Raw genomic sequence first — 14939 nt, 5'->3', positions numbered from 1 at the left:
CACCGAGATGCGAAAATCGAAATGCGGCCGCCGTAGCCCGGATTCGATGCCGTGACCTCGTGCTTAGCAGCCCAACACCATAGCCACTAAACGACCACGGTGGGTAGGGGGACCATTGTTAAGCTTTATGGAATTTTTGAATATCGCCTGTCGCAGAATAGCATAGTTCTTGTCATTGAGCTGGCTTATTCAAAGAGGCGAGCATTATTACCACGAGACGTCAAAACAAATATTCAACTCATTAAAAAAGTCTTGATTAACTTATTAATTTACTTACTGGACATACTGCAAATTACAAATCGTAGCCGGTGAGTTTGCAAGACGTATCTGGTCGAAATGAATCCCAAGCATGATACCACTTTCGAGATACCATTTTTCCAAAGTCAGCGCAGCCCTTCAGCTGTTTCGGCTTTTCGATATATTGAGGCAAACAATACGAGCTAGACATGTATGCACAGTTACAGACAACTTTTCATTCTTCACACATATTCCTTCTTCAAGAAGCACTGCACTCCCAGTTTTCGATTGTCATGAAGGAATATTTGTAGTCGGAGCTATGGATGGATATATGCTAGACTTGCTTCGACAATGCCTGGATCTCAAAGACGAGGTCTGTGCAAGTATTTCGCGAGGTCGCAACAGCTGTGGGAGGCCTTACGAGCGAGCCGCACTCACTCCTGGGTCATCTCGACGGCGCCGACGGTAAGCTTCGGCGTAGCGCACCTCTGGAGTCTGGCGGCGACGGCGCTGGACCTCTGCTCGGGCAGCTCATTTAGCAGCAGCGGCAGACGAAGGACTTCCACGGGTTGCCTTGCTCATGGCTCAGAAAGAACTGGCTGAGAATAAACTATTTATACAGGCATACGGATTGTACTATAATATAAACTGTCTGTGAGCCACGGATCAATCCGTCTCGTGCGGAACATTTCGCAGCAGCCGCCGCAAACGGAGCGTAGCTTGGCGCAAACACACACACACACACACACACACACACACACACACACACACACACACACACACACACACACACACACACACACACACACACACACACACACACACACACACACACACACACACACACACACACACACACACACACACACACACACACACACACACACACACACACACACACACACACACACACACACACACACACACACACACACACACACACACACACACACACACACACACACACACACACACACACACACACACACACACACACACACACACACACACACACACACACACACACACACACACACACACACACACACACACACACACACACACACACACACACACACACACACACACACACACACACACACACACACACACACACACACACACACACACACACACACACACACACACACACACACACACACACACACACACACACACACACACACACACACACACACACACACACACACACACACACACACACACACACACACACACACACACACACACACACACACACACACACACACACACACACACAAGAGAGAGAGAGAGAAATAGTGTGAGAAGTCAGATCGCATGCAGGAAAGAGGCGACGGACTTACAATAAGTGAAAGAGCCTGCAAATGTATCTCTCAGTTATATTTATATTTAGCAGACAGAGACCTTTTTATCAGTCATACATGGTGAACCATGGGGGCACGAAAAATGATCTCAATGTGCACTTATGTCTTGCAACTATATAAAACCTCAAGATGGTACAGGGACAAAAGGCAATGAGTGCCCCACAATCGTCCCAGATACCGCCCACCAGCAGTACAGCGCACACACAAAAAAATGCACATTTGCTACAAAGAATTTGAATGATGCAGCAAAGAAATGTACTTACTGTTGAAGTCTGCACCATAAATGCATCGCTAGTTTAGGTAATAGAATTGTTGAGGTTATATGCAATGACGTACAATCAGCTTAAATTACTTGCAATATTTACACACACGCACAAAAAAAAAAAATGACGAGCCATGAAGGCCCTGCCACAGTGGATGTACAGCGAAGCTGTTGAAAACCACCACTGCAACGGCGGAGGGGGGCAGGGGGGTATGCAGTACTTTATTGCTTTATAACCCCCCTTCCACCCCCCCCCCCCGCTCAATTCCCACTAGATTTCATATCTGTTGAGGTCACAGTTCTTGCAGGGCAACAGGATAAATTCTTTGTTCGCAAAACACATTCATGAATCTCCGGATAGCTTACATTTGTAATTTACTACAAATGTCATAATTAGTCCCCTATCTTTGAAGTTTACCTACATATTGCCCAGAAGGCCCCCTTTAGTTTCGCCGAACGTAAACAAAATATATTTAGTTCACCGAGGACATCGCTAACACTAATACGGAACGTGTTATGACGCCTGAAAATAGGGAATGAAAAACGACGGCTCATTAACTATTCGCAACGCTTCTAACCGGACCAGAAACGTAAACATTTTGTCGCACATTACAGTTACCATGTCCCCCCTCCCCTTTCCACAAAATATAAGACTGTTATAAACTATATCTATGTCGGGACACTGGGAAACATAACTGATTGCGGTCATATATCACACTTTCTAACACTTGAATAAGACTTTTTTTTACAAAGGCTATGTTTGATCGAACCGCATTTAACATCGCACAGAGTGTTTTCATACTGTACCACCAATTTCCGCTAAATTTGGTCTTGGCGGCTTTTACAGTTCTGCCAGGGCAGCGCGCGGAATTCTCACCCGCTCGTTAGACACGCTCAAGGACTCTGGAGTGCTTGAAGGCATAATTTATTGCGAAAGTCGCAGTTGCCCATCTGTTTTGAACTTCACCTTCACATCACCCATTAACTCGTCCTTACAGTCACCAAACATAACGAAGCTACTTCCTTTAGTTCAATGAGGACACCAGGCGAATTCGTTAGACACGCTCAAGCACTCTGGGTTCACTTGCATACGTAATTTATTGCGAAAGTCGCAATTGCCCATCTGTTTTGAACTTCACCTTCACATCACCCATTAACTCGTCCTTACAGTCACCAAACATAACGAAGCTGCTTCCTTTAGTTCAATGAGGACACCAGGCGAATTCGTTAGACACGCTCAAGCACTCTGGGTTACTTGCATACGTAATTTATTGCGAAAGTCGCAATTGCCCATCTGTTTTGAACTTCACCTTCACATCACCCATTAACTCGTCCTTACAGTCACCAAACATAACGAAGCTGCTTCCTTTAGTTCAATGAGGACACCAGGCGAATTCGTTAGACACGCTCAAGCACTCTGGGTTACTTGCATACGTAATTTATTGCGAAAGTCGCAATTGCCCATCTGTTTTGAACTTCACCTTCACCTCACCCATTAACTCGTCCTTACAGTCACCAAACATAACGAAGCTACTTCCTTTAGTTCAATGAGGACACCAGGCGAATTCGTTAGACACGCTCAAGCACTCTGGGTTACTTGCATACGTAATTTATTGCGAAAGTCGCAATTGCCCATCTGTTTTGAACTTCACCTTCACATCACCCATTAACTCGTCCTTACAGTCACCAAACATAACGAAGCTGCTTCCTTTAGTTCAATGAGGACACCAGGCGAATTCGTTAGACACGCTCAAGCACTCTGGGTTACTTGCATACGTAATTTATTGCGAAAGTCGCAATTGCCCATCTGTTTTGAACTTCACCTTCACATCACCCATTAACTCGTCCTTACAGTCACCAAACATAACGAAGCTGCTTCCTTTAGTTCAATGAGGACACCAGGCGAATTCGTTAGACACGCTCAAGCACTCTGGGTTACTTGCATACGTAATTTATTGCGAAAGTCGCAATTGCTCATCTGTTTTGAACTTCACCTTCACATCACCCATTAACTCGTCCTTACAGTCACCAAACATAACGAAGCTGCTTCCTTTAGTTCAATGAGGACACCAGGCGAATTCGTTAGACACGCTTAAGCACTCTGGATTACTTGCATACGTAATTTATTGCGAAAGTCCCAATTGCCCATCTGTCTTGAACTTAACCTCCACATCAACCATTAACTTGTCCTTACAGTTACCAAGCACAAGGAAGCTGCCTCCTTTAGTTGAGTGAGGACACCAGGCGAAAAAGTATGAAGAAAAAAGATAATGGTGCAATAAATATTCGTAACGCTTATAAATAAGCCAGAAAGGTTGAAACTATGCGACACGTTACACTTAAAATGCCGCCTACTCTTTCGAAGTATAAAATATGTGAAACGCACAGTTATCTTGGGACATTCGGAATCCAATAGCAATAGCGTGATATTTCGCACAGTTGCTTGGAATTTTTTTCGCCGCTGTCTTTGATGAACACTTATTTACCATTGCGCATAAACCTGGCGTGTTGTTCCTCTTGTATTCACAAAATTTCACCTCAGTTGTTGTAGTTATGCCAGCGCAGCCGTCTGAGCCTTACACCACTCGTAAAACAGACTAATAACGATAAGAACCACTTGCATGCGCATTCTACTGGAAAGTGCGCATTTAATCCACACATTTGGAACATTGCCTACACATTACCCATACCATGCCCCTAATTTTCCCTAGATATAAACAAGATGCCTTGTTTAGTTCACTGAGGACACTGGAGAAACAAACTACGAATCTCGTAATATCCCCTTCATTCACGGCGCACATGTTTGTGAACGCGACTTATTTTTGCCATTACTGTGCAGTGGTGGAAAGGAATAGACAGTGAACATTAAGCTTTGAGTAAATTGAATATTCTGCTTTCTTAAAGTACGCCCATTTCACCTATGAGTGAAATGTATCGCTTCACGCGATCGTATATTGTTTATTAGATTATTTCTTCTCCTCTTGTAATGCGTGTGCCCGATAATTAACCTGTGCTCCAATTCGAGCTGGTGATTCAATATATTTAATAAAGGAACGTAGCATGACTGACTCTACAATAAATGAATAATTAATTACTATGTAACTATGATAGGTCAAAAAAATGCACAAATTCATTCTCTCACCATGACTTGCTTTCTATATGGGGTCTCTAGCACATTGGGATAAAATTATGCATATTTCACACATTTATCGACAGTCGATCGTAATTTTTGACTGAAGGTACGAAAATACAAGGAAAAAATACCGAAAGTTTAGTAATTATCTGCGACACTTGCATTTAAAGCCGGAAAGTGAAAGTTTCGCAACGCATGGTGCTTGAGATTTTCCTGTTTCCACGGGATTTCACGTCGGTATCTCGTGCGTTGTTTTAGGAGTCGAGGAATCATTTCGTTTAGCGGCAGTGTGACAGGCTTCAACAAGTAACTTTTTACAAAGGCCGTAATGAATCTACACCGAATAAACATATATCGCTCGTCACTCGCGACATTGTTTCGTACGTCGAATAAATATAAGCACCGTTCTTCGCATATTTTACCGAGCATATCAGGGGAAAACAACCAAATGTCGTATATAACGTATAAAATTGGGATAAAGCGACCAGTCAGTTACTGTTTTCAGAATACACAGGCAACCTACACATTGCAAACTTTCGGTACACATCACCAAAAAGTGATCCTCATTTTTTCAAAATGCTAAATAGCTGATGTGTTTGCTCTTGCCGGGAAACAAGTAATAGTGTAGCTCTTATTTAGAAACTTCCTGAAAATGAAATCGTCAGTCAGAAGTAACACGTCTTAAGAAAAAATTCAAGTCAGTGTTCTGTCGGTATTGAAATGGCTCTGCGAGTTCGACCAAGGTCATTTTCACGAGCATATTTACGATAAGCCTTGATTACACAATGAAATTCGACAGTTATACCGGTAAGATGTTTGAGTTAACTTGAGTTTAGCTATATATATATACACACACACACACACACACACACACACACACACACACACACACGATATTGTCATCTTTTCGTCTGACTTCAGCCAAAATGCAAATTTGCAAGCAAGTCAATGAATGTATTGGGCCACATCGGCTGAAAAGATGGCATCCAGCCAGACCCCGAAAAGATTACCCACGAAACACGCAAGCAGCTATTTGATGTCTAAAAGATGTCTTGAACAGCTAATTCAAAAGCCTAGTAGCTGTCTTGATCAAGACATTTTGTAGCCATGGACGTCTAGAAGTACTTCAGTAAGCCCTGCTAACGTTACGCTAAAAGTTGGCTAATGGACAGCTTGACAAGAACAACTGAAGACTTTTATTAGACATTCCCTCAAATTTTTGCGGCAGCTGTTACAGTAACACGACGTTTGCCCACAGTTACAATTTATTTTAAACAAGGCATGGACATCAGAAAAAAAGTTTATATTGTCGGATAGAGTGATGCACAGGTAGTTTTTCCAGATGTGAACCATGGGAATAGTGTCGTACGACCTCATTGGTCAATTAGTGCTTTTTAATTAGACCAATCAATTGAATGCCGCCTGTCAGAATTATTTTGCAAATAAAACAAGATCTGTATTGTATGATGATATCATTTCAATGTTCACCCATTGACCTAAAGAAGAACATATCTGCGTGAAACACGTCATTATTGACAAAACTTTGCCCTGCTGGGTCTCCACCAAATTGAAATAGCTTCTAGCAAAGAAAAATTGTCAGCGATGCTGCAGTTCAGGCAAAAATTACATCCTGGTTTCAGCTACAGAGGGCACAATAGCATTACACCAGTATACGAAACAGAACACTGTGCTGCAATGAGTTAAGAAATAAAGGATAGTACACATCTGGAAAAACACTGCGAACCACTCTAACTAGCAATACAAATATATTTTTTCTGATGTCCATGCTTCATTTAAAAGTAAATTGTAACTTACTTTGTGGGTGCCTCTTGTAAGTAACGCCACATGCTTGCACAGCATCACGCAGAAATAATGGCCAGTTCTTCGGCATGTCATCCATTAGTGAATTCCTTTTACGTTGCATGTTACCAGAACTGAAAGATAAATCATAATATGCTGTTATTTTGTTTCATAAACTGTACGATGAGCTTTTCATGCATAAAAGATGATTGCAAGCGAAAATGTAGCAAGACATCAACTTCACACCATGTCACATACTCATACTTTATTACCTAATAAATTAGAAAAGACGCAGAAAGTGTAATCAACAAGAGTGACAAATAGCAGCAAAGGTGATTATGGATAAATCTTGAAGATGATTGCCGCCGCTGCCAGAGTAGGCCAGCCTTCGTAGGAGAGCACTTGCTGCCCACAAAAGCTTGCTGTCACAGGCCACGCGTGACGGTTCTTGTAGACATAGGCAAGCAATACCTGCACAGAAGAGGAAAAAGAAGGCGAGGGAGGAAATGGGAATATTGAAATTGGAACTTCAAGTAGTAATATGTGCTAAGTAAGAAGTTTGCTCACATTAAAAATAAATTTAAGCACTCCTTTCTCTTAAATTATGGGTATCTTAAGGTATGTATGCGATGATGTTAAAATGACTAGTACATTTCCTATCATAAGAAGCCAACAAACACTGACACCAAGGACAACATGGGGGAAATTACTTGTGCTTAATAAATGAAATAAAGAAACGATAAATTAATGGAAATTAAAGCGGATGAAAGAACACCTTGCAGCAGGTGGTAAACGAACCCACAACCTTCGCATTTCGCGTACTATGCTCTACCAATTGAGCTACAGCGGCGTCGTTTTCCCATCCACTTTCTTGGGTATTTATGTGTTCTAGTAGAACCCTGGGAGCATTAGCCAGCACCACAACTCTGAGACCTTGTTCCTGCCATATAGTCATTAAGTTGCATAGCAGAGTCAGCCTTTAAATTATTATATAGTGTTTTGTGGCTAAAAAGCCACTTATTAACCTGTCAAACAAGTCTGAGAAGCTTCCTGCAAAATATAATCAGTTTAAAACAGTAATTCACTCTGCAGGTAAATGATGTACTAACTTAATTAAAAAGTTAAATAGCATTTTATATTGTTAAACTAAAAGCAAGTTTGACATTTTGCACTGCCTAGCTGTTGCCTTCTTTTCAAACTTAAACATGACACAGTACAGAGTAAGCAGGTAGCATGCAAAGGAGGACTGGTGATAAAGTAGTGTTCCAAAGCAACACTCCTAGCTGGATCAATCACTTTTGTTGATATATTTTCATGTGACCCTAATTGGTTTAGGGCAATACCTCACACAAATGATGCAACACCTTGGATGATGCGTCACACAAAATTGAAAGTATCTCATGATGTGATCAAATGATAACATTGCCCACTGTCTTGGAAGTGTTAACATGCTGTTTGCGCAAGAAAGTGCAAAGTGATTCATATAGGTAGCAAATTCATCAGTGCATCTATAGCCTCAGGTAATTCTGAGAATCTATGTTGACTCGCAATTGAGAAGCCACTGCACACAAAAAGGTGTATTCAAGTAATGGTCCATGCTGAATAATTTCCCACCTAGTGAAAAGGCAAATGTGGCAGGCTAATGGGCTAGGGCAAATAGATTGGTAAATTCTGATAACACCTCCAATGATATTATTGAAATAGGTGATAAAAAAAGAGCACAGGTAAAATTGCAGTTATGACAAAATTTTAAAAGCACCTCTGCAAACTGCAGGAACCCTGAGCATCATGCCTGTTCTACACGCACATATGTTGCAGCGCAATCTACATCTCAGACACAGGCGCCGCCACACATAACTTTGTGATCTCCTCACAATAAGGTTAAAAAACAGTCTGGCACAAGCTACCTGATGTGATTCATTTTGCAAGCGCCAGCCAAGTGCTGATGGTGGTAGAGCGAAATTGAAGTTTGTCGTTGTATGGAAGCCTCGGCCCATGTTTTATCAATTCTAGCGGCAAAGCACACCTTTTACAGCACACATAAACCTTAAATTAGACTACTTGCTGATGCTATACAGTAAATTCCTGTAAAGAAACTAAATCACACAGAAAGCATTTAGAATACCAAACTAATCAAATACTGGCTTGAATACATTTGTGCATTAGTGAAGCAAGGTGTAATGTACACTGTTGTAGCAAATATTTACTCATGTATGGTATACTTGTATGACACAGCAGAGTTAATTTTTGAGTTCTTACATAGCAATGACTACCTACAGGTACATTTTGTAAGGCTTAGGGAAAAAAATTATTAGTAGAACTGTGTATGTACACTGGCACTGAGAAATTGGTTATATAGTGGCAGCTTATAATGGACCAGTGCAAAAAAATGCCCGTTTGTGAGACACCAACTAGCTATTTTACCACGAAGCACTCCCTGGCCTTAATCCATATAAAAAGCACTGGGAGGACCAGAGAGGGTACAGTACATTGGCTTACACTGATCATGATGAGGTCCCGTCATCCAGCTAGCGCCAAGGTACAAGAAGGATGTCCAGCCGTCTATAGAGTGAAAGAAACAAAATAAGATAGAATCAAGTCAGTTGAAAGGCAGATTTGCAATTACAACTAAGGTGACCCAGTCACAGTCATTCAATAATAAATGCCAAGTTGTCGTGTTTTCACTCCCGGATGAAGCACCTACTAGGTTAAAGGTTTTGCTGCTTATTTAGAACAAAACACAAGTGAAATTTGTACATCAGCAGACGATTTAATTTGGAATTGTATAGATGAAGTAAACATTGCAGTTATATTTTTGTTTTGCTATAAAGTGGGAACGCTACAAACTGCACAGTCACTGACACACACGCGCGCACACGCAAGAACAAAAGGACACAAAATAGGGCGAGTTCAGTCTGGTTCAGCATTACAGCCAGCGCGCAGTCTTCGAATGCACTCCGTTCGGTTGGTTCGTGCTACGTTAACCACAAAGACTAACAAGCAGGGCAAAGTTCTGACTGGTGTTGCGGAAGTCATGGAGCGCGGTAGTGCTGAACGGCTGAACACAACACACTCTCGTATAAAAGTAATGACGAAAACTCGCAGGGCAGAAGAGCCCACATATCAAGAACTGTCGCGGGTAACACCTAAAAATATTCACATTGTTGACGAAAAACGAAGTGCTATGTATTTCACTTACCGGAAAAAGTGTTATCCGAACGTGCGACGTACAAAGACGCACCGAGACACGAAGGCGGCGAACGCAGATCCCGCCATTGTGGTAGTAAGCCGTCGGCGAAAACACGCAATACAGCCGATGTCACGAAGCACTGATGCAAAACACACGGCAAACAGCATCAGCACAGCTAAATGACTCCAATTAATATCCAGTATAAATGTAAAGAACGGCTTAGAATGACGCACAACTGGCATAACGAACCCACGACCAGCCCACGACCGAGACATTGCGGGCGGCAGTGGCCGTTTTTTCAAACTTCTTGCCTCCCAGTGTTTCCAGCACAGAATGAGATGTCCGACAAATTTGGATTGTGTCGCCGAAGTGATCGCAGCGCGGTGGCTCTGTGACACCGCTGTGCAACGCCGGCGTTTCGCTCCTGCTGCTGTCAGTATACCTGCTGCGCGAGCATAGAACGGCTTCCAGGCGTCGTGTGCGCGCCCCGTATGGAAAACAATAACACGCCCTTGATTGTTGAAGTTCTGGTGTGAAATTATTTAATATCAAAGCCAATTAACTTATGTTGCTTCCAACGAGTTCGATTTGTCTGTGGCGTCTTTTATTCGCCAGCGCCGACGGTAACTGCACTTTTAACACGTCGTTTGGCATTTTATGCACTTTTAGACAAAAAGATCTAGAAAAGTTCTTGAGTGAGACATTCTGAATGTGTTTACCAAAACAGACTCTAGTGACACCAGTAGTGAGTTTTGCCGCAGATAGAATATATACTAGCATATTCCAAGTGCTGAGGTTATGTTTAGAAGAAATTCTATTTTCAGTCTTATCATAGACCAAGACGTCTATAGCCGTTTGTAGCCGTTTCAAGAAGTTTTTAAGAGGTTCTGTGTTTCGTGGGTAGTGCTGTTCTCCAGTTTCCTCGCCCCCAGCAACCGAAAGATCTACGTAGTTTCCTCGGCTTGGCGTCATATTTTCGTCGATTTATACGCAACTTCGCTGCAATAGCAGCTCCTTTACAATATATATATATGTATATATAACGTGTAGAAAGATACCGACGGAAGAGGCTATTTACAAGCTATTTACACTGGACTGGAGCCAGAGCGCCAGGCCGACATTTTTCTCGCGCCAAGGGCACAGGCCCACTTCGTCGTTCTCGCGGCGGCTCGTCTCTCGGGTATCCACCGATAATATCGTAATACTGCCCCCCGGCGGCAAAAGCGCCGTCACGGTGCTTTTACATATCCAAGGCACGTGGAGAGTTGTAGCGCTTGAGTCGGGTGACGTGGACAATGTCACTGGTTGTCACACCGGAGGACGTAGTGGGCGTGGCTAGAACAATTTCATACGTGACATCGGTCACTTGGCGGAGCACGCGATATGGGCCGGTATAACAGGAAAGCAGTTTTTCACAAAGGCCAACTTTACGCGATGGTGACCAAAGCAACACGAGGGTGCCGGGCGCAAAATGGACATCACGGTGACGGAGGTCGTAGCGTCGCTTCTGTTTGTCTTGAGAGACTTGTAGACGAACGCGCGCAAGTTGACGAGCATGGTCAGCACGGGCGATTGCATCACGGGCATAAGCGCTAGTTGAAGTTGTGGTGGACGGAAGCACGGTGTCTAGTAGTAGCGTCGGTTCGCGGCCATACAAGAGGTAAAACGGGGAAAAGCCGGCAGTTTCGAGACGGGAAGAGTTGTATGCAAAGGTTATGTAGGGCAGAGCCAGGTCGCAGTCACGGTGGTCGTCTGAAACGTATTTGGATAGCATGTCTGTAAGGGTGCGGTTCAAACGCTCAGTGAGGCCGTTCGTTTGAAGGTGGTAGGAGGTAGTAAATTTATGCTGAATGGAGCAGGCCCGCATGATGTCGTCAATGACTTCCGCCAAAAACGTACGGCCACGGTCTTAGCAATTGACGCGGAGCACCATGCATCAAAATGATATCATGTAGAAGGAAGTCCGCAACGTCAGTTGCGCAACTGGTCGGAAGAGCGCGGGTTACGGCGTAGCGGGTCGCGTAGTCAGCCGCGACTGCAACCCACTTGTTTCCTGATGTAGATTCCGGAAATGGGCCGAGAAGGTCTAAGCCGACACGATGGAAGGGCTGGGTAGCGATGTCGAGCGGCTGCAGGTAACCAGCGGGGGGCTGGGAAGGCTTCTTGCGTCGTTGCCAAATTTCAAAAGCGGCGACGTAACGTTGTACGCAACGGGCAAGGCCCGGCCAGAAAAAACGGAGACGTACACGGTCATAGGTTCGAGATACGCCGAGGTGTCCTGCCGTTGGTGCGTCGTGGAGCTCTTCTAGAATGGTTGAGCGGAGGTGTTTAGGTATGACAAGTAGGAACTCAGAGCCGTTCGGATGAAGGTTACGATGGTACAGAGTACCGTGGCGGAGGACGAAGAGGCGTAGAGTGGCATCGGCCGGAGAGTGTTCAAAACGGTCGATGAGTCCTCTGATGTTGGCGTCACGACGTTGCTCGTGACAGCCAAGCCAAACACTTGCTGTTTTGGCTTGGCTGAAGCTTCAAGTTCGACATTCGTTCCGCTGTTCAGAAAAATACCTTTGTGAATAAGGCACTCCAGAAAAACATGCATTTAAGACTATTAGAGCATTCGCTGGCAGCTTTTTAGTTATAAGAATAACAAATGTGCAAATTAGAATCTAAGCGGGAGGGACTGTACCTTGTCAGGATTGGGGGCTCAATCCCATCGCTCGTAATTAGTTGTCAAGATTGGAGTCCGGCATGAATTAGAAGGTAGCTGGCCCATGCCGTCGTCCAACTTATCCACTCTGAGGACGTTGATGAAGGGAATGACTGCTTCTCATCGAGAACGAGGAATGTGGGTTTATTTACTGTATTTACATGCAGTTCATCAGTCTAGCATGACTGCTTGAGAGAGTGTCTCAGTCTAACATGACTGCTTAAGAAAAGTGTATCGAGCATCCGCACAACAGCCGTTTATAAAACTCGGTCCTCCCCCGATTCCAAGGTGGCGGAAACGTTCGTCCAGTCGTCGTAAACACGCCGCCTATCCGCGGGACGGATTACACACACGCACGCGCACACACACACACACACACACACACACACACACACACACACACACACACACACACACACACACACACACACACACACACACACACACACACACACACACACACGCGCGCAGGTTCTCGGTCCGAAACCGATGTCACACGAATTTCGTAGAACTCGGAGCGGAGCCTCGCAGTGCGCCCGGGTAGCCATTGTCTTGCGTCTTGGTCGGCGCGTGGGAAGAGGTCTCCGACGACGTTCCCGCGGCTGCTCCCCCGCTCATAGCAGATCAGGTCCGCGTTGGTGGGTTCGGTAACAATAGTTGGCCCGCCGAACTCATTCAGTCACAACGGCGACGAGGCTAGAGCGTAACAATTTTTTTAACGCTGTATTTGATCAACACGCATTTACCATAGTACGTAAACTTGGCGTATTGTTCTCATTATGGTCGCCAAATTTGATTTCAGTTGTAATTGTAGTTATGCCAGCGCAACCGCCTAAGTTTTTCAGCGCTCGTAAAACAGTATAACAACGCTATGGACCACTTGCATACGTATTCTACTGGAAAATGCACATTTAACCCCCCCATCTGGAACATTGCCTAGACACTGGTCATACCATGCCCGTAATATTATCGAGATAAAAAGAGGATGCCTTGTTTAGGTCACCGAGGACACAAGGGAAAACAAACTACGAATCTCGTATGATGTATGAAAAGACGTGGAAAAGCGGGGTTTTACTAATTACCTGCAACATTTGCATTTAAAGCAGGAAAGTGAAAGTTTCACAGCGCATTGCGTTTAAAATTCTATTTTCACGGTATTCCAACCGTCTCTCGTGTTGTTTTAGAAGTCTGGGAAACATTTCGATTAGCGGCAGTACGACGCCCTGGAACGCTTCAATGAGTAATTTTCAACAAAGGCTGTAATGAACCTACACTGTATAAACATATATAATGCTGGTCACTCAGAACATAGCTTCGTACTTCGAATAAATATAAATACCATGCCCCGCATGTCTTACCGTCGGTACCGGGGGCAAACAACCAGATGCCGTGCATAACGCATAAAAAATTGACACTCACTTTAGCACACGCCAAAGAGGGTGGAGGCGAAAGCCTGCGCGCTCGGGACGTATTCATTAAATTGCTTTTCATTCTCATTCAAATGCATTGTTACTTCTAACATGTTTTCTCCCTCCAAAGGTTGTGGGTCCGAGTGCCTTAACTGAGGCCACGGAGTAAGACATATAGGAGGTGAAACTCCCGTCAGCGCGAGCGAGCGCGGGCGACCAGATAAGGTCACAATTGTTGCATGCGCCGACGCTACCCTATGCAGTGGCGGCACTATGCGGCGCGTCGTAGAACCCGCAGCGCAAAAAAAAAAAAAAAAAAAACAGCGCCCGGCAGGCGGCTCGGCGGCGCCGGCTGCTCCGGCAGCTCCGGCGCTCACTCCGGCGGCGCCCGCTCAAAGCAGACGACAAGCAGACGGCACGGGTGTTTGCTTCAGCGGGCACGCCGTAACCGAACTGCGTAGGTGCGCGCACTCAAGAAAACTGTTTTGTTGTGTACCCATCAAAAAAAGCAACACGTGTGGCAAACTTCCGCTAATCTTCCTCTTATCGCCAAGCAGCTAGGGCAACTAGTTTTCGCGAGTCTTAAAAAAAAGAAAAGGAACGGAAACACATGCACGGCGGCATCCTTCCTAAGCGCACCCCTGTGAGCACTAGAGCGAGAAACAAGCGGTCGCCCTTTGAGCGATTAGGAACGTGATAGCCATCAGTTTCGCAAGCGTTAAAAGCCGAAAACCGCCCGCCACGGAGCAAGATAGCCCTGGCTACAACCAGAAGCTACGTATCATCTTATAGCTGTCATGGAAAACGCGTTTTATTTTTTACTGTGCTCGAATG

The 14939-nt window shown here is 44.5% G+C and overlaps 1 long non-coding RNA gene across 1 annotated transcript; it reads right to left on the bottom strand.

Annotated features, from left to right (window-relative positions):
* Positions 1-7049: 7049 nt before the first annotated feature.
* LOC140215221 (uncharacterized) lies at positions 7050-10430 on the bottom strand. Its single transcript, XR_011892160.1, has 3 exons — positions 9999-10430; positions 9299-9361; positions 7050-7270 (listed from the first exon to the last, which is right to left on the bottom strand). It is a non-coding gene; the product is annotated as an uncharacterized lncRNA (long non-coding RNA).
* Between the last annotated feature and the right edge of the window lie 4509 nt (positions 10431-14939).

The sequence above is a fragment of the Dermacentor andersoni genome, chromosome 1 (assembly GCF_023375885.2).
Source record: "Dermacentor andersoni chromosome 1, qqDerAnde1_hic_scaffold, whole genome shotgun sequence".
Classification (NCBI taxonomy): domain Eukaryota; kingdom Metazoa; phylum Arthropoda; class Arachnida; order Ixodida; family Ixodidae; genus Dermacentor; species Dermacentor andersoni.
This window is presented reverse-complemented; position numbering and strand designations above follow the sequence as displayed.